The sequence below is a fragment of the Bos mutus genome, chromosome 3 (assembly GCF_027580195.1).
Source record: "Bos mutus isolate GX-2022 chromosome 3, NWIPB_WYAK_1.1, whole genome shotgun sequence".
In the NCBI taxonomy this organism is placed as follows: Eukaryota; Metazoa; Chordata; class Mammalia; order Artiodactyla; family Bovidae; genus Bos; species Bos mutus.
Window position 1 is genome coordinate 102,261,404 of NC_091619.1, and position 19,492 is coordinate 102,280,895.

Below are 19,492 nucleotides of genomic sequence, written 5' to 3' on the forward strand. Positions count from 1 at the left end.
CCCAGTTCAATAGTCTTTTCATAATGATCATTGTTTCTGAACTTTAAGACTGCATTTGATACTGTCTACCATATTACCCTTCCTATCCTTGGCTTCTGTGGCACTGATGTACTTCCTGGTTCTTCTCAGAAATGCTTTATCTATTAGCCTATAATGTCACCCACAGTTCCAAACCTCAAAGCTCTTTCGCCATCACACTACTAACCTTCCAACACTCATCTACTCATGTTTTGTTTTGTTTTTTTTACTACCAAATACAGCCCTGCTCAATATACAATCTACATTTCATATCATCTTACAGTGATACCCTACAGGATTACTCTATTCAAATCTTGATTATCTTTGCTAAGGCTGGAAAGCAGTGATATGGCTCAACCAAAATAGTTCCTATACATTTTTTCTTTTGAGCAGATCTGTTTTTCTAATTGTTTCGCTTAGGCTAATACTAAACTAGCCTACACTTCCAAGTCAAACCAGCAAGCAGAAAAGACCATCAGGAGTTACAGGAGGCTAATCTTTTATTGAAAAATTGATTGTATACAATCTAAGTGTTAACCATTACCCACCCTGGCTCATTTATCTTTATAGGGACACTTTCCTAATTTCCTCATCATTATCAGCCATTCTCCCAAAATTCTAGCCTTTAATCTTTTAATGTTTAATTTGCCCTCTTCCCTTGGCACACATCCAGATATCACTAAGTTCAAATTAATTTTTACTCCAATATACATCCTCATATATTCTATACATTCTTTCACAGGACAATATAATTTAAAGACTGAATGCATAAGCTCAAAGGTAGAACTGCCTGGATTCAAATTCTGGCTCTGCTGCCTACTCTCTATGGGATTTAGGGCAAATTACTTAACCTTTCTGTAACTCAGTTTCTTCAGTGATAACAACAGCTTATTATAAAGATTTTAGGAGTTAAATACATGTATATAGTTTAAAACACTGTACCCGGCATACAGTACTCTATAAATGCTAGTTACTGTTTTATTCCAAACATCACCATTTTATCTCAGACCCTCATCAGCTTATTCCTAAAATTCTTCAAGAGCCTTCTAGTCAGTCTCCCTACTCCAGAATGCTCAACTAATTATGAAAATCTTCCTCAGGAATATCATCTTACTCCCAATCTTTAGAACCCACAGTGGTACTCCATCAAATTAAACTATATATCCTTAATAAGGTCCTCCATCAATACCTACTCTACCAAGCCTAAACTCATTTATTATTATATTTCACCAATAAGATGCTCTATGCCAATCAAGTTGCTCGGTATCTTCTGTACTGATGCACTGTCAGTGTATGTCTTGGTAAATACCCCTTCACTCTCCTGGAATACATCTCTTGCCTTTTGAAAATTTCAGTTTCTCCAAATCTCACTTTATACCTTTGATTTTGGCTGCACTGTTATCCCAACCAGGAGCTTGATGTTGTATGGAATTCTGAAAGATGCATGTTATATGTTCTTTCCCTAACAAAAGTGAGAGGAGACCACATATTTTATTTCCTGTGTCTCTTCATACATAGCACATAAACTACTTCACACACAGCACAGTATTTTGCAGAAGTACACAAATACTGACTTAATAAATATGCCTCAGAATGTATCAGAACAACCCTCTTTATCTTCCACTGCCCCACCCATACTTAGCACAGTGATGGCAGATAGAATCTGTCTTTAAATATTTTTATTTTACATACACAGAAGGAGACTATACTAACAATTGTACCAGATTTAAAAAAAAAAGAAAGAGAGAGAATCGTCTAAATCACCCGACCTCATCCAAAAACATAGCTAATAAAAACATGAGGAAGCCCTCATATCTTCAGTAACACAAAACCAAAAACAAGATTCACCTTAACTTCAAGAAACACAAAAAGCAAACAGAAACCTAAAAAAAAAAATTAAAAATTAAATCAAATCTCTAGATGCTACCCAAACATAAAAATGAAAAGGCGCTCACTGCTCGTCTATAAATATGTTTATAGCCTAGGAGAAATAAAAGGCTTCCCTCACTGCTACTGTGGCTTGTTCCCTGTTAAGGGAGCAATCTGTGGTCATAAAAGAGCAAAACACAGGAAGATGGAAACCTTAACCTGGGAGAGACATTAAGGAAAAAAATTACTCAAAACAAATGTTTAAAAAACCAGACAGTACAATGATACTCAATAGAAAGAGAGGGAAAGTGAAATAAAAAAGCACCCACGAAATGGGTGACTCACTGAAACTTATCTAGTGCTGCCTTGCAAGTAAAGAGCTATGCATGTAACACATCCATGACACGCACGCCTGTTTCACTGGCAAACAAAACAGAAAGAAAAAATAAATGTCAGAAAAAGACAAGGCAGATGCCCCATCAATCTCTAACTCGCTGGTCAATCCAACTAAGCTCATTCAGGAATCCAACCAGGAACAGACGTGGATTGCACAATACAGAAAAGAAAAACCTTAGCCAACCATACACAAAAAAGTACAACGGAGAAGTGAAAACTATACACCTCAATGCATCAGCAGCTAGAGCTTATTATTCTGTTTAGGATTAAACTGTAGAGAAAAGAACAAGAGCAGCTCAAGGAAGAGGGGAAAATGTCAATGAAAGTAAGTCCCTTACTAGTCTCAATCTCAGAGAGCACAAGTCTTGCTTCTTCCAGCTGCCCAACCGGCGGCCTCGGCACAGCAAATTGACCCTAACACCTTCCACGCCACCCGGAGGAAATCACAGAGGAAAAAACCAGCCCGCTTTAACCTCCCTCCTCACCAGCTGCAAACTGGAGGGGGGTTGGCGGGGGGGGGGGGGGGAGACACCCTACCACGTGGGCAGGATGCAACACACACAGGACAGCAACACGTCCGCATGGAACTGCTGCCTCTGCCCAATGCCGATAGAGGACACGGCGACAGGATGGGTGGGAACATAGGCCCCCCGCACTGGCCTCCCCACCCCGAAGGGCACCCCCGACGCGCGAGATGCTGGCCGCCTCGCCGGCCAAAAAGCACCCCGGAGCTTGAAGGGAAGAAGCTGCATCGCGCCGGGGAAGGGGGGCTAGCCCAGGCCAGGGGCAGGTCACGGAGAGAAGACGGAGGGCACTGTCCTCGGACTCGACGCCCCCGGGAATCCCGTCTAGCTCCCTCGGGCCCCGCCTGGGGGAGGGGCGGGAGGCGCGGAGCCGCCGCTTCCCTGCTGAGGGGCAGCAGCAGCTGAGAAGCGCCGCGGGGGAGGGAGGAACCCAGCCCTAGCCGCTCGCCGGGCCTCAGCCTGGGCCCAGGCCCCCTGCCCCGCCCGCCGCCCGCCCCGCGACGCGGCCGCAGCTGAGAGAACGGAGAGAGCGTCTCGCGGAGGGCAGCCCCTGCCTCCGTCCCGGGAGATGCCCCGGCCCCGCCTCCTCGCCCGCCGCCCCGGCCCGACCGCCCCGGCGGCGGGCGCTCACCTCAGGCTGCGCAGGCCGGGACGGCCCGGCCGAGCCCCCGGCCGCTGTGTGCGTCTCCGCCCCCCGGGAAACGTCCCAACGGCGCCTGGTGCGAGCCGCTGAGGCCCGGAGCAGCGCCGAGAGCGGCGGCGGCAGCGGCAGCGGCAGCAGCCAACATCCGGGGCCGCGTACCCGGAACTACTTCCCGACCAGCTCCCCCGCCCCCGCCTCCCGCGACGTCGCTGCGCCACCGGTACGGCGTCGGCGGCGTCACTGCCCCTCTGCGGTCACTGCTGCGAATATGCGCGCGAGATCCTTCCGCTGGGGCAAATAGTACCCTAGGACTCCGAGCGGGCCCCGGCTTCCGTGAAGCGGGTGTCAGGCAGCCGCAGACAGCTCCGAGCGACTTGTTGAGGCGGGGAGTAGCGGGTTCTCTGTCCCTCAGAGTGGCGGCCAGGAAGTGAAGGCAGTTGGGGCGGCCCTTTAGTTGAGGACAAGAGGAACCTCCGCCTTGAACCCTCCCCAGGGACTCCGGGGCCCTGTGTCCCGGGGGGAAGGGCGCCTTGCGACTTTCCCCCAAGCTCCCTTTACCTCACCGTAGCAACAGGTACCTTAGCCTCTCCGGGACACCGGTTACCGCGGCTTCTACGGCCCCAGCAAAGGCACCTTGGACCTTCACGACACCTCTTCTTCCAGAACGCCACATGTCCCGGGTTCTAGACCCATCTCTCTGCCGGGGCCTCTTCTGTGCCTCGCCTTGGTTTCCTTCTCTTGAAAACAAAGGAGATGAAACTCTAAAGGCCCTTCTGATTGTTAAGCCGCTGCTCAGGTTATGGTCCTTGCTATCAACAGGTGGAGCACTTAGAAGAGTAGTTGGGCGACTTATGAACTTTGGAATTTACTTCTACGTCAGTCTTTACTGAGTTTTTCTCTAAAGTATCTGCCCTGTAATTTCACGTTTAATTACAATCAGACATCGTATTATTTGCTATTGCTTCCTTCATGTTAGTCACATATAGCACCAAGTATGCTTTTGAACTCACAGTAGGTGTTCAATATTTGGAAACTCAGATAACTTGTTAGATGAATACTAGGTTGATTGGATGAGATGAAAAGGAGAGGCCTGAGTGAATTGACCTTGGGAACATCTTTTGACGGACGTAGTCTTGTAGTAACCAGATAAAGACTGCAAGTAAAGAGCTGAGTACCCAATAACTTCAGCCAACATTGAACGCCTGCCATTTACCAAGTAGTACTAGGCCCTGAGGATTCAAATTACTCCTATATCCTTTTATACCTAAGACTCCAGCGAGATTCTGAAGATTAAAAGATTCATTCACTCATCCATCCAACAAATACTTGCTGATCAGGTTGTCAGACCCCATTTTAGTGTTTGGGTTGGATCAGTGACTAGAAGCAGGAAGAGGGTGGGAATACCCTTCCATCTTGGAGCTATCATCTTAAGTATAGAGAGAAAGATGATCAACACAAGAAAAGAATTTGGTATGATAGAAGGTGTTTAGTGCTATGGAGAAAAAAAAAAAAAAAAAAAGACCAGGGTAAGAGGTATGAAAAAATCTGGAGGAAGGAAGAAAAGTGGGATTTTTTTTTTTAACATCAAACATTTCTTCATCAATAATTCATTTACTTCAACTGGACCATGTTAGGTGCAGGGGGGCTTCAGTGAACAATAAGCCAAGGCTCTGCCACTGGTAGAGACCACATGCCAGGTGCTTGCACTTGCCCTCTCCTTCAGTGTTTTCACCAAGTCCCTCAGTTAGAACTCCTGTGTTCATCTTTACAGCTGATGAAGTTGAAGCTGAGAATTGGGACTCAAACTCAGTGTCTTCTGAGTCCAGCTCCCTTTCCAGCTTCACCTCAATTGAGAACTCATATTTTTCTGTTTCATGCCTTACCTCTTTCATCAAGAAGACTGATACATGAATATAGTTGAATGACATTAGATCTGCATTGGGGCTAAAGGGAGGGAGAAAATAAAATATTTAGAGGAAAACATGGGGGACATCAAAAATCTAGACATGTAGAACAAAGAAAAGGGGTAGCAAAGAAGACTTCAGTTCAGTCACTCAGTCGTGTCCGACTCTTTGCGACCCCATGGACTGCAGCACGCCAGGCCTCCCTGTCCATCACCAACTCCCAGAGTTTACCCAAACTCATGTCCATTGAGTCAGTGATGCCATCCAACCATCTCATCCTCTGTTGTCCCCTTCTTCTCCTGCCTTCAATCTTTCCCAGCATCAGGGTCTTTTCAAATGAGTCAGTTCTTCACATCAGGTGGCCAAAGTACTGGAGTTTCAGTTTCAACATCAGTCCTTCCAATGAATATTCAGGACTGATTTCCTTTAGGATGGACTGGTTGGATCTCCTTGTGGTCCAAGGGATTCTCAAGAGTCTTCTCCAACACCACAGTTGAAAAGCATCAATCCTTCATTCAGCACTCAGCTTTCTTTATAGTCCTTTATAGTTTCTTTAAGAAGATATAGTGGAAGAAAAATGAAGGTAGATTCATAATAGCTTATTCCAATTCCAACTCCAGTTTTACAGAATGAGATTTTAAATAGAACTATCAGGGAGAACCCAATTCATGAGGCGACTTTAATGAGAAACTTGAAAGAGGTTACGGAGTGAGTCATGCAGTGAATAGTAAAAAGTGTCCAGGCAGAAAGGACAGCTAGGGTAAAGGCCCTGAAGTGAAAGTATTTGTGGAAATGTTAGAAATAGTGGAGGCCAGGACAACTGGAACCAGGTAAGCAAATGAAAGAGGAATGGGAGATAAGGTCAGAGAGTGGGGTCTTGTCGGGCATTGTAAGGATCTTGGCTAAAGTGGACACACTACAGGGCGTGGAACAGAGGAGTGATATGATCTGATTCGTGCTTTCAGAAGATCACCCTGGCTATGTGCTAAGAGTAGATAGCAAGTGGACATTGATGGATGCCAGAGGCTCCATTAGTCAGGTGCAGGATAATAGCTTGGACCAAACTATTAGCAGTGAGTGGGTTAAATAAGATACAGTTTCTATATTTTAAGGACTCACAGTGTAGTGGAAAGCAGATAAGTAATTACAATACACTGTGATAAGGGAAATAGTATCCTGAAGAAGAGGCCACCCTTGCCAGTTTTTCTGACAGAGTAGACATTCCCTCTTCTACCAAGTTGCCAAGGGAGTTGAAAGTTCTGTGTTCTTTGTTGGGTCACTGGGTGGATCCTTGATAACATAGATAACATGTGTCTTCTTCCCAGCCCTTCAGGACTTGAACCCCACTATCATCTGAGTGGTCCTATGAGCAGAAAGTTACTAAAGAACAGTCTGGGTCATGCATTTAAGGAGATGAGCAAAAATGGGATTATCCTTATTTGCCAGAGGAAGAAAACAAGACCAATAGTCAAGGTTTTAATCTGAGACTTGGACTTGGAATCAAGGTCCTCAAACCAGGAATCTCTCTGAGCCACTTGAGTTGAGTCAGCCAGATGATGGAATAAAAGAGTAGAAAGACATTTTGGATAGCTGTCATAATGGGGTTGGAGGCTTGGGAATCAGCAGCCTTTGAGAAGGAAAGAATCACAAGCCCCAGAATGTCAAAGGCTGAGGACCACCCTATCCCCTATGCCACCCCCCAAAAGTTGTAAGGACCATAGCATGGAGTGGGGTGGTTCTGGAATAGTAGTGGCAGGGTTAGCAGGGTGGGCAGGAAAAGCTTAAAGCTCAGATTGGGAATGCAGACTTGGGTTCAACCTCATGTTTTACATCTTACTTCCTATGTGCCTACATCAAGTTACTTAGTTTCTCTTTGTCTCTATTTCCAGGTGTATTAAATAGGAAAAATAACCATAGTTGCATAGCAAAAGAGATCATGCACAAGTTGCCATGAAATAAAGGCCCCCAAAGACAGCTACTACTAGGTACAAGGTCAAGTGTCGGCACAGAAAAGAGCAGTTCATAGTCTTGAGAAATGAGAGTGGCCTGGAAGGGAGAGAGTGGAGCGGGAGAGCCCTCAGAAAGAAAATGGTATCCAACTCAGGGGATGATCCTTAAGAGAAATGACATAGAGGTTTTATTGTTTTGTGTTGTTTGCAATCTTTTCCCAGCCTCACCTTGATTATCAGTTCAGTTCAGTCGCTCAGTCGTGTCTGACTCTTTGCGACCCCATGGACTGCAGCACACCAGGCCTCCCTGTCCATCACCAGCTCCCGGAGTTCACCCAGACTCACGTCCATCGAGTCAGTGATGCCATCCAGCCATCTCATCCTCTGTCGACCTTGATTATAAATTTCCTGAAAGAAAATCCCAAACTGGACTGCCATAGCCCTACAAAACCTTAATTCAGCACCAGCAATGTGTCAGTAGCAGAATGTTCAACACTTCACATGACCCACAGCCAAGTAGACTAATGAGGCTTTGCCTGATCCTTTCTCCCTCTTTATTATAAAACAAAAGCAGAAAATAAGGAATGAATTGGTGGTGCTAGTAGTAAAGAACCCACTTGCCAATGCAGGAGATAAAAGAGGCACAGGTTCGATCCCTGGGTCAGGAAGATCCCTGGAGGAGGGCATGGCAACCCATTCCAGTAGTCTTACTGGAGAATCCCATGGACAGAGGAGCCTGGCAGGCTACAGTCCATAGAGTCACAAAGAGTCAGACATGACTGAAGTGACTTAGCACACACACAAGACCTGCAAAGGGGAGAGAGCCCTTCCCATCATTCCCAGTCCTGGAGGAGCTTTCCAGATTCCCTGGGTATCTTTATATAATACTTTATATTTCATGTACTAGATTAAAAAAAAAAAAGCTATACAGAGGCTACTAGGAGGCTTTTAGCACCACTAACTGCTATTTAATGATAATACTTGGGTGTTTGGTGTTGGTCACTATGCACACTTAAATAGCATTCAATAACCATTTATCAAGCAACTACTCTATAAGAGATATTAGGCTGAACACTACGGAGTCAAGAGGGGATAAGTAAATTCTGTACCTTCAGTGGGCTCCTAGGCTTCTGGAAAACAGACGTGTTAACAGTCAATCCCAGTGCAGTTTGTAGAGATTTGTACTTGTGCCACAGGAACAAAGGAAAAGCAAGACTCAACTCTGTCAGGTTAGTTGGGGAGGGGAAGCACCAAAGAGAGCTTCACTCCCATAGGTAAGATTAAGGCCAAGTCTGAATAAATAGGTAGGAATTTGCCACAGGGACAGAAGCAGGGCTGAGGGTAAAGAAAGAAAATTTGGAGTAGAGGAGGAAAGCCTGTGCAAAGTCAGGGATTGGGTGGATACAAGAAAAGTAGAGGCCGCAGAAATTACAGTCTTAAAAGTGGTCATTAAACACTAATGGCTAATGAAAAGAGCTAACTCATGAATCTAGACCATATCGCTCTATGTAAACCATCCATAAATTGAGTTCCTGCCCTCTAGGAGCTTGGTGTTAACCTCAGATTTTATCACTAAGGCAAAATGTGATCCTTCCCAAACACTCTACTACTTAATCATTCTCACAAGAAAGGAGTAACTTGAACTACATCTCACCAATAGAAAGTGGAAGGCTAAATCTTTTTTCTTAGCAATGAATTTACACTAGTGCGCTCATACCACCTACCTCCCCCATACTCTCCTTCCAACCATCTTCCTTGTAACCACCTGGTTTAAACCTTGGCTTCCCTCCATTCTCAGAATCAACCGACCTAATTAAAAGCATAGTGAAAGACACAAGGGCACTGAGACAGCTGAACAAACAAGAACAAATGCAAAGATTAAATAAGGTACGTACATTACATACAAGCAATGGTGAAGATGAAGTTTGGGTGATGCTAGAAAGGGTGAGTCAGAAGATGTTCAAGTGGAGTGGGGGCAGAGGAACCCGCCTCTCTTCCAGTGACTTAGGAGCATCTCTTGAAATCATAGAAGGAAAGGAACCTGGTGAGCAGGAAAGAGCAGCCAAGATTTGCAGCCCAAAGAATCCTGAAACTCTGGGTACAAACATGGTATTTAGGAAACTATTTGATTTCAAGTTGTGAGCTTTTACCTCTCCATGTCTGATGGGCTAAATAAGAATGATCAAGAAACCCCTATGCTAGAGGAATAGTGGTAGGGAGTGGCTAATATTTATTGTTTCTTGTGTGATTAGGAATGTGGTAGGCCCTTTGCAAATATTTTCACTTAATCCTTAAAGCAAAACTATGAGGTGGGTCATCCTCATTTTAAAGAAGGGGGAAAACAAATGCTCAGTGGTTTGAGAGTGATGGAGTGGGAATCTGAACCCAGGACTGTGGCTCTAAGCTCATCTTCAAAGACCCTCTAACCGGTCAGTTTACATTAATATGAGAAATGTAACCTCCTGGGTGCTAGCCACTGCAGGAGGGTGTATTTACATCCAAGTACCACTTCAGGAAACCTTTCAAACCATATCAGAGACACAGCTGAGGTGGGAACCTCTACACGAAAAATCCCAAAGAATTCTCTTCATTTTTCCTATTGAAACAAACACAGTCCAAATATTCTTTGCTGAGAGAGGGGGCAGAAGGCTAAAAATCTGTTTGTTTTGCAATCAAGAAAGGGTAAAGCGCTCAAACATTATTGTTCCCAAACATTTCCTGTGTCTCTGGGAGGGTGGATTGTACTTCCCCCGCTCCCTCAGCAACAGGTTTGGTTATGTGACTTGAATTAGTCAGTAAAATGTGAGTGACTGGATGAGCCACCTCCAGGTGGAAGCTTTGCGTCAACCTGGAAGCTTTGAGTCAGAGCACTTCACTTTGTTTTCTTTTCCTGCTGCCCTGATGACCAGCAACGTTCAGGATAGAGAGTGATCCATCTGCCTTCATCCTAGCGGGAAGATCACACGCAGCAAAGCTGACCTGGGAATGACATGCAACCTAAGTGAGGAAACTGACTTTTGCTGATAGGGCCATTGAAAACTGGAAGTTGCTCCTGGCCTTGTTGTTATTGTTTAGTCAATAAGTCACGTCCAGCTCTTTGTGACTCTATGGACTGCAGTGTCCAGGCTTCCCTGTCCTTTGTTATATCCCGGAGTTTGCTAAAACTCGGGTCCTTTGAGTCAGTGATGCTATCCAACCATCTCATCCTCTGTCATCCCATTCTCCTCCTGCCCTTAATCTTTCTCAGTATCAGGGTCTTTTCCAATGAGTCGACTCTTCATGTCAGGTGGCCAAAGGATTGGAGCTTCAGCTTCAACATCAGTCCTTTCTAATGAATATTCAGGATTGATTTCCTTTAGAATTTGACTGGTTTGATCTCCTTGCAGTCAAAGGCACTCTCAAGAGTCTTCTCCAGCACCACAATTCGAAAACATCAATTCTTTGGCACTCAGCTTTCTTTATGGTCCAACTCTCACATCCATACACGACTGAAAAACCATAGCTTTGACTATACAGACCTTTGTCAGCAAAGTGATGTCTCTGCTTTTTAACAGGTTGTCTAGGTTTGTCATAGCTTTTCTTCCAAGGAACAAGCATCTCTTAATTTCATGGCTACAGTCATTTTGGAGTGTCTGTATGTATGAGCCACCTCCACAGTGATTTTGGAGCCCAAGAAAATAAAATCTGTTACTGTTTCCACTTTGATTGGATGCCAAGATCTTAGTTTTTTGAATACCGAGTTTAAAGCTAGCCTTTTCATGCTCCTCTTTCACCCTCATCAAGAGGCTCTTTAGTTTCTCTTCAGTTTCTTCCATTAGAGTGGTATCACTGCATATCTGAGGTCATTGATATTTCTTCCAGCAATCTTGATTGTGACTCATCCAGCCCAGCATTTCGCATGATGTACTCTGCATATAAGTTAAATAAACAAGGTGACAATATACAGCCTTGTTGTGTTCCTTCCCCAATTTGGAACCAGTCCGTTGTTCCATGTCCACTTCTAACTGCTGCTTCTTGACCCACATACAGATTTCTCAGGAGACAGGTAAAGTGGTCTGGTATTCCCATCTCTTTCAGAATTTTCCACAGTTTGTTGTGATCCACACAGTCAAAGGCTTTAGCATAGTCCATTAAGCAGAAGTAGATGTTTTTCTGGAATTCTCTTGCTTTTTCTATGATCCAACGGATGTTGGCAATTTGATCTCTCATTCCTCTGCCTTTTCTAAATTCAGCCTGCACATCTGGAAGTTGTCAATACATGTACTGCCGAAGCCTAGCTTAATGGATTTTGAGCATTACCTTGCTAGCATGTGAAATGAATGCAATTGTATGGTGGTTTGAGTATTCTTTGGCATTGCCTTTCTTTGGGATTGGAATGAAAACAGACCTTTTCCATCTCTGTGGCCACTGCTGAGTTTTCCAAATTTGCTGGCATATTGAATGCAGCACTTTCACAGCATCATATTTTAGGATTTGAAATAGCTCAGCTAGAATTCCATTACCTCCATTAGCTTTGTTTGCAGTGATGCGTCCTAAGGCCCACTTGACTTCACACTCCAAAATGTCTGGCTCTAGGTGAGTGATCACACATTGTAATTATCTGGGTCCTGAAGATCTTTTTTGTATAGCTCTTTTGTGTATTCTTGCCACCGCTTCTCAACATCTTCTGCCTCTGTTAGGTCCATACCATTTCTGTCCATTATTGTGCCCGTCCTTACATGAAATGTTCCTTTGTATCTCCAATTGTCTTGAAGAGATCTCTAGTCTTTCCCATCCTATTATTTTCCTGTTTTTCTTTGCTTTGTTCACTTAAGAAGGCTTTCTTATCTCTTCTTGCTATTCTCTTAAACCCTGCATTCTGTTGGGTGTATCTTTCCCTTCCTCTCTTGCCTTTCACTTCTCTTCTTTTCTCTGCTATTTGTAAAGCCTCCTCAGACAATCACTTTGCTTTCTTTTATTTTTTTTTCTTTGGTATGGTTTTTGGTCACTGCCTCTTGTACAATGTTACAAACCTCTGTGCACAGTTCTTCAGGTATTCTGTCTACCAATTCTAATCCCTTGAATCTATTTGTCACTTCCACTGTATAATCATAAGGAATTTTATTTAGGTCATACCTGAATGGCCTAGTGGCTTTCCCAACTTTTTTTCTTTTGCTGATCCAAATTTCTGGAGTCATCCCCAGGTAAAAGAGTTTGTTTGGGAATTACGTGAAAATAGAGGAAATGGATGGTTAATGTAATGTTTCTTGATGTTCAGTCACTAAGTAGTGTCTGACTCTTTGCAACACCACGGACTGCAGTACACCAGGCTCATCTATTCTCCAGTATCTCCTGGAGTTTGCTCAGATTCATGTCCATGGTATAATATAGTGAAAGGTTTTAAAATACAGGATTTGAAGCTCAATCCTGATCTGTGGGCTTAGACAAGCCTTTATAAGATAGGTTCCATGGACTGTGTCACACCCCAGAGGAAGTTACAAAGAGGGTTGCAGTATAGTCCCTGTTCTTGAAGCAACAGCCACCTCATTCATTTTTAAACCTAGCACCCTACTGGGTACCTGGCACTGACTAGGCATTCAATACATTTTTATAATTTTTTAAAACTAATGCTAAGGAATTATCTGGGAAAATAACTAACGTCTCCTAACTCCCCAACAAAGGCTCTTCTATATTGTAGTATATTGCCCACTGGGTTAAGGGATCTCGAGGGGACGGCTGTGGTAATTTTATTAGCCAATTTTTATATAATACTTTCACTCTTGCCATCTCTTGTTTGACCACTTCCAATTTGCCTTGATTCATGGACCTGACATTCCAGGTTCCTATGCAATATTGCTCTTTACAGCATCGGACCTTGCTTCTATCACCAGTCACATCCACAACTGGGTATTCTTTTTGCTTTGGCTCCATCCCTTCATTCTTTCTGGAGTTATTTCTCCACTGATCTCCAGTAGCATATTGGGCACCTACTGACCTGGGGAGTTCCTCTTTCAGTATCCTATCATTTTTCCTTTTCATACTGTTCATGGGGTTCTCAAGGCAAGAATACTGAAGTGGTTTGCCATTCCCTTCTCCAGTGGACCACATTCTGTCAGATCTCTCCACCATGACCCGCCCATCTTGGGTTGCCCCACGGGCATGGCTTAGTTTCATTGAGTTAGACAAGACTGTAGTCCTAGTGTGATTAGATTGACTAGTTTTCTGTGAGTATGGTTTCAGTGTGTTTGCCCTCTGATGCCCTCTTGCAACACCTACCGTCTTACTTGGGTTTCTCTTACCTTGGGTGTGGGGCATCTCTTCACGGCTGCTCCAGCAAAGCGCAGCCATTGCTCCTTACCTTGGACGAGGGGTATCTCCTCACCACCGCCCTTCCTGACCTTCAACGTGGGATAGCTCCTCTAGGCCCTCCTGCTCCCGTGCAGGATGTGGGATTGGTCCTCCTGGCCACCGCCCCTGGCCTCAGGCGTGGGGTTGCTCCTCCCGGCCGCCGCCCCTGGCCTCGGACGTGAAACAGTGGACGGGAAACAGTGGAAACAGTGTCAGACTTTATTTTTCTGGGCTCCAAAATCACTGCAGATGGTGACTGCAGCCATGAAATTAAAAGGCGCTTACTCCTTGGAAGGAAAGTTATGACCAACCTAGATGGCATATTCAAAAGAAGAGACATTACTTTGCCAACAAAGGTTCGTCTAGTCAAGGCTATGGTTTTTCCTGTGGTCATGTATGGATGTGAGAGTTGGACTGTGAAGAAGGCTGAGCACCAAAGAATTGATGCTTTTGAACTGTGGTGTTGGAGAAGACTCTTGAGAGTCTCTTGGACTGCAAGGAGATCCAACCAGTCCATTCTGAAGGAGATCAGCCCTGGGATTTCTTTGGAAGGAATGATGCTAAAGCTGAAACTCCAGCACTTTGGCCACCTCATGCGAAGAGTTGACTCATTGGAAAAGTCTCTGATGCTGGGAGGGATTGGGGGCAGGAGGAGAAGGGGGCGACAGAGGATGAGATGGCTGGATGGCATCACTGACTCGATGGACGTGAGTCTGAGCGAACTCCGGGAGTTGGTGATGGACAAGGGAGGCCTGGCGTGCTGCAATTCTTGGTGTCACAGAGTCGGACACGACTGAGCGACTGATCTGATCTGATATAATACTTTACAAGTGATATGCACTTCATTTATTTGAAATGCCACCTAAATGAACAATAGCTGGGACATTGAGATCTGCAGGGCTGGAGTAAGATAGACAATTAAGGTGCACAAATATCCTGAGGGAAATTATGAAGAGTGGAAAACGTTGAAAAAGAGCCCAGTGGACTTGGCAAGGAGAAATATAGCTTGAAGTGCACTGTGAATCAAGTTTCCTAACGGGCCTGATTAAGAGAATATACAGGTGAAGGTTAAACTCAGGCAAATGAAGGAGCATCTCCAAAGAGTACAGGACAGTAATTGTAAAACCTTCCATGAAACATCTTTGAAGCAAGCATTGAAGAAAGCCCTGCAAGTGAATTAGGACTACCCAGATCAGTGCTTCAAAACCAGAAAGAGAAACCGTTACTAACACTCACTTAAACAGTTAAGACACTACATACATGACATGCAGCTGATTCCAAATTATAACAGCATTGAGCATAATTAGTTTATTCAAAGGACATACACAAAGCAGAGAAATGAAGAGTGATCCAGTGAACCTGTTAGGGTTAAACTCAACAGGTAAACCAAACTTAGTAACATGTACAAAAAAATTCTCTCTCTCTTTTTTTTTTTTGGTCAGGAATTTACATTGGGGTTTCTTTTGGTAAAAATAACAGAAATCCTTGCAACTGAAATACTTAAGGTGAATTGACATGATGACTGAGATTTGCTTTGAAATACTCCAGAAAAAATGTGTGGTAGATCTATGAAAGAAGACAGGCAAAATGCTGATTTCTATAGAAGTTTAGAGGTGGTAATATTTTACCTTACTTAAATCCCCATAATGATCCTAAAAGGTGGAGATCACTGTCCCCGTTTTACAGGCAAAAAAAAAAAAAAAAAAACACCCCCAAACTGAGGTCACATTCCTAGTAAATAGCAATGTAAAGACCTAGGCCTTAGGACTTCCCTGATGGTCCAGTGTTTAAGATTCCATACTTCCAATGCAGAGGACCTGGGTTTAATCTCTGGTCAAGGAACTAGATCCTGTATGCTACAACTAAGATCTGGTGCAGCCAAGTCAATTAAAAAAAGAAACTTGAGCCTCAATTCAATGACTTCCAAATTTTTCCTTTTCCTAATATTCCACACTGATTGTCTAAATATATTTTCTCAGATTCTAAAATTTTAATGGAAAAGGAGAAGAGTTGTTTTTCTATATAATAGAAACATGTATAATTCATGTATCTTCTTCTCCTTATAGGTTCTCATCTCCACTTTTGAGCAACTATTTTATATACGTCTTGACTCAGGAAGTAGTTTTAATTTTGTTTAATCTAAATTCATGCTCTACCTGTGACTTGTTCCCACTGTTCAGCATAGTGGAAGGAATGTGGAATGTTTCTTTTTGTAATGATTCTCAAAGCAAGAGATGATAAAAGACCAGCATGCACAAACACAAAGCCTTGGCTCAAGTACCTAAGTACAGTTTTTCCTTTTTAGCCACCTAGCAGTTAATTTATGGCCTACACGCTCACTCCCTTCACCCAATCTCTTTTTCTGCCATATTGGGTATAAGCAATCTTAGTCCTTAAAGTGGGATTTCTTGTTCCTTGTTACCTGGAAATATGTCATCCTCCTTGTGCCTGTAAATTGCCTCTGGATTTGATTTGTTTCCAAAATGAAATTTTCTACAAATGTTGATCAGATGGCTATCCATGTATTCGGTAAACATTTATTAAATGCTAACTCTAGGTTGGGTAACTGGGCTCAGGGCTTGGAGTACAAGGATAAAAGCAGTAGCTAGGGGGCAGTCCAGCACAATAGTGATTGAGTATGTGCTGTGATAAGTGAGTAATGGTGAAAAGTGAGTGAGTATGGATGGGCTCCTTCATTAGGCATTAAATCGCCCTCACTAGCCCTGTTGTTCACTACTAGCTCAATGGCTTTAGCTAGGTAAAATTGCTCAGCTTCTCTGAGACTCAGTTTCCTCATGTGGAAATGGGAATAATAGAACCAACTGCAGCTGCACATTTAGAGTCCTTAACGCCGTGCCTGCTGCTGCTGCTGCTAAGTCGCTTCAGTGTGTCTGACTCTGTGCAACCCCATGGACGGCAGCCCACCAGGCTCCCCCGTCCCTGGGATTCTCCAGGCAAGAATACTGGAGTGGGTTGCCATTTCCTTCTCCAATGCATGAAAGTGAAAAGTGAAAGTGAAGTCGCTCCGTTGTGTCCGACTCTTCTCGACCCCATGGACTGCAGCCTACCAGGCTCCTCCATCCATGGGATTTTCCAGGCAAGAGTACTGGAGTGGGGTGCCATTTCCTTCTCCAAACGCCATGCCTAGCTCATCATAAATGTTACAAATATGAGCTCTTCCTATTCCCCTGTATGGTTCATAGAGAAAGGAGTGTGAAGGAAGGAAATGAATCTGACTGGGGATGAATGTTTTAAGGAAGAGTTTGCAGACACAGAAACATTTGAACTCAGCCTCAAAGGATGAGTTCTAGTTTGTTGGGGCAAGGTAGGCAGGAGGATGATTCCAAGTATAAACCCCCATTCCTCAAAGTGGTACATCTGGAAAGGGCCCTTCCATCTCCTGAGCTCCCAGGGGCTTGGGAGGCTGCTTCAAATGAAATCTGCTTGACAACCGTATCACCACCATTCAACTCTTTCCTCTGCCCTCTCCTCTTTACTCCTCGACTAGGACTGATCACAAAAGCACACCTCTCTATCTTCCCCCTAAAAAACATCTTGTCTACACATTCCTTCTTAGGGAATTTTTTTTTTCCTAGGAATGTAACCTACAACCACATGAATGGTACTGATTGTAATTTGAAATAGAAAAATATTGATATGTCCAATGTAGAAATTGCACTTTGGAGGACTAGCTAAGTGAAATATACATGAATTTATTCATTAAGCCATAGAAATGCATTTGTCCACCACTATACCAGAGAATATTCTGTATTTTCTTACATTTGAGCATCTTTATTGTGCATGTGCTGTGGGTGCTGTGCTCAGTCGCTCAGTTGTATCCAACTCTCTGCGGTCCCACGGACTGAAGCCCACAAGGCCCTCTGGGCTTTCCCAGCAAGAATACTGGAGTGGGTTGCCATTTCCTCCTCCAGGGAATTTCCTGACCCAGGGACTGAATCCATGTCTTCTGTGTCTCCTGCACTGCAGGCAGATTCTCTACTGCTGAGACACCAGAGAAGCCCTTATTGTGCCTACAGTCTTGGATAAATGCACTTAATGTTTTAAATATGATTCCTTAACGTTTTCCAAACATCTTTATTTTCTGTGAAACATCAAGCAGATGTGCAAATAGACAAATAGCACAACAAACCCCCATAGTCATCATTCAGCTTCAACAATTACTAAGTAGCAGCTAATCTTTTTCAATTTTGATTCCTACCCTCACACTGACATTGTCCCATCAATGTTATTTTGAAGCAAATTGCCAACATCATACTTCATCAATACACACATATTTTAAATCTGTATTTCCAGAAGATTTGCTGTTCAGTCGCTCAGTTGTGTCCGACTCTTTGAGACCCCATGTGACCCCATGGCCTGCAGCACACCAGGCTTCCCTGTCCTTCACCATCTCCCGGAGGGTGCTCAAACTCATGTCCATTGAGTTGGTGATGCCATCCAACCATCTCGTCCTCTGTCGTCCCCTTCTCCTCGTGCCTTCAATCTTTCCCAACGTCAGGGTCTTATTTCAAAAAGATAAGAGCTCTTATTATATCAAAACATATCATTCCCTTATCTAAAATTAATGAGAATTTCTGAAGTCACTGGCATTAAGACATATCTTAGACCCATTCTTTCAGTATTTAAATTTCCAGTCGCCTTATGAATTTTTTAAATGTTTGTTTGTATCAGAGCTCAAATAACACATGGAAATTAATGATACATCTCTTAAATCTTATTAATATTTAAGTTCCATCTCTGCCTCTTTTTTCCCAATGTGTTTGTCGAAGAAACTACATTATTTTTCCTATAGTATTTCCTACAATTTGAATCTTACTGATTGCTTCCCTATGCTGGTTTTTAACATGGACTCTGCCCAGGTGGCTCAGTGGTAAAGAATCCACCTGCCAAGGCAGGAGACACAGGAGATGCAGGTTCGATCCCTGGGTCAGGAAGATCCCCTAGAGGAGGAAATGGCAACCCACCCTGGTATTCTTCCCTGGAAAATCCCATGTACAGTCCATGAGGTTGCAGAAAGTCAGACACAGCTGAATATGCACACACGCTGTCCTCTATGTTTCTTGGAAATCAGTAATTAGGCCAAGAGGCTGAATTACATTTATGTGTGATGTTTTGTTTTGTTTTAGAATGGCACCCCAATCCAGTACTCTTGCCTGGAAAATCCCATGGATGGAGGAGCCTGGTGGGCTGCAGTCCATGGGGTCGCTAGGAGTCGGACACGACTGAGCGACTTCACTTTCACTTTTCACTTTCATGCATTGGAGAAGGAAATGGCAACCCACTCCAATGTTCTTGCCTGGAGAATCTCAGGGATGGGGGAGCCTGGTGGGCTGCCATCTATGGGGTCGCACAGAGTCGGACACGACTGAAGCGACTTAGCAGCAGCAGCAGCATTAATAGTTAATTGGTTGCATGTTCTTCCATCAGGAGGCACATAATATTTGGTTATCTCTTCCCTCATGTTTTCTAATGAAATACTTTAAATTCTTTTCTCCCAAGATGTTACAACCAGCATAACTTGGATTGACAGTTCAGACTGTAGGTGATATATAGTTGGACTACCATAGGACAGCTGATCTTTAAGAATCCTGAAGATTAAACTTAGTCCTATTGTTATCCTGTCATCTGTCATTATTATCTTATTACTCATCAAGTATTACTGAGTGCTCATTATAACATGGGCTGGACATGATATTATAATAATTAAGACTATTTACTGGGTCCCTACTGTAAGCCAGCTACTTTATGTAGGTTATCTGTAATCATCACAACAATCTCACAGTGCAAGTTTTATTATCCTCATTTTATAGAATAAAATAAAATCTCAAGAAGATGAAATGA

At 43.7% G+C, this 19,492-nt stretch overlaps 1 protein-coding gene across 5 annotated transcripts in view; it reads right to left on the reverse strand.

Annotated features, from left to right (window-relative positions):
- FOXJ3 (forkhead box J3) overlaps positions 1 to 3,617 on the reverse strand; it is a 125,843-nt gene extending 122,226 nt beyond the window's left edge. For 2 of the 5 annotated variants that reach the window (XM_070368262.1, XM_070368264.1), the window contains exon 1: positions 3,439 to 3,617. The gene's annotated coding sequence lies outside the window, so the exon portion shown is untranslated. Of the gene's footprint in view, positions 1 to 2,621; positions 2,703 to 3,438 lie in introns of those variants that run through there. The other 3 variants (XM_070368267.1, XM_070368266.1, XM_070368263.1) reach the window with 2 other exon arrangements.
- Between the last annotated feature and the right edge of the window lie 15,875 nt (positions 3,618 to 19,492).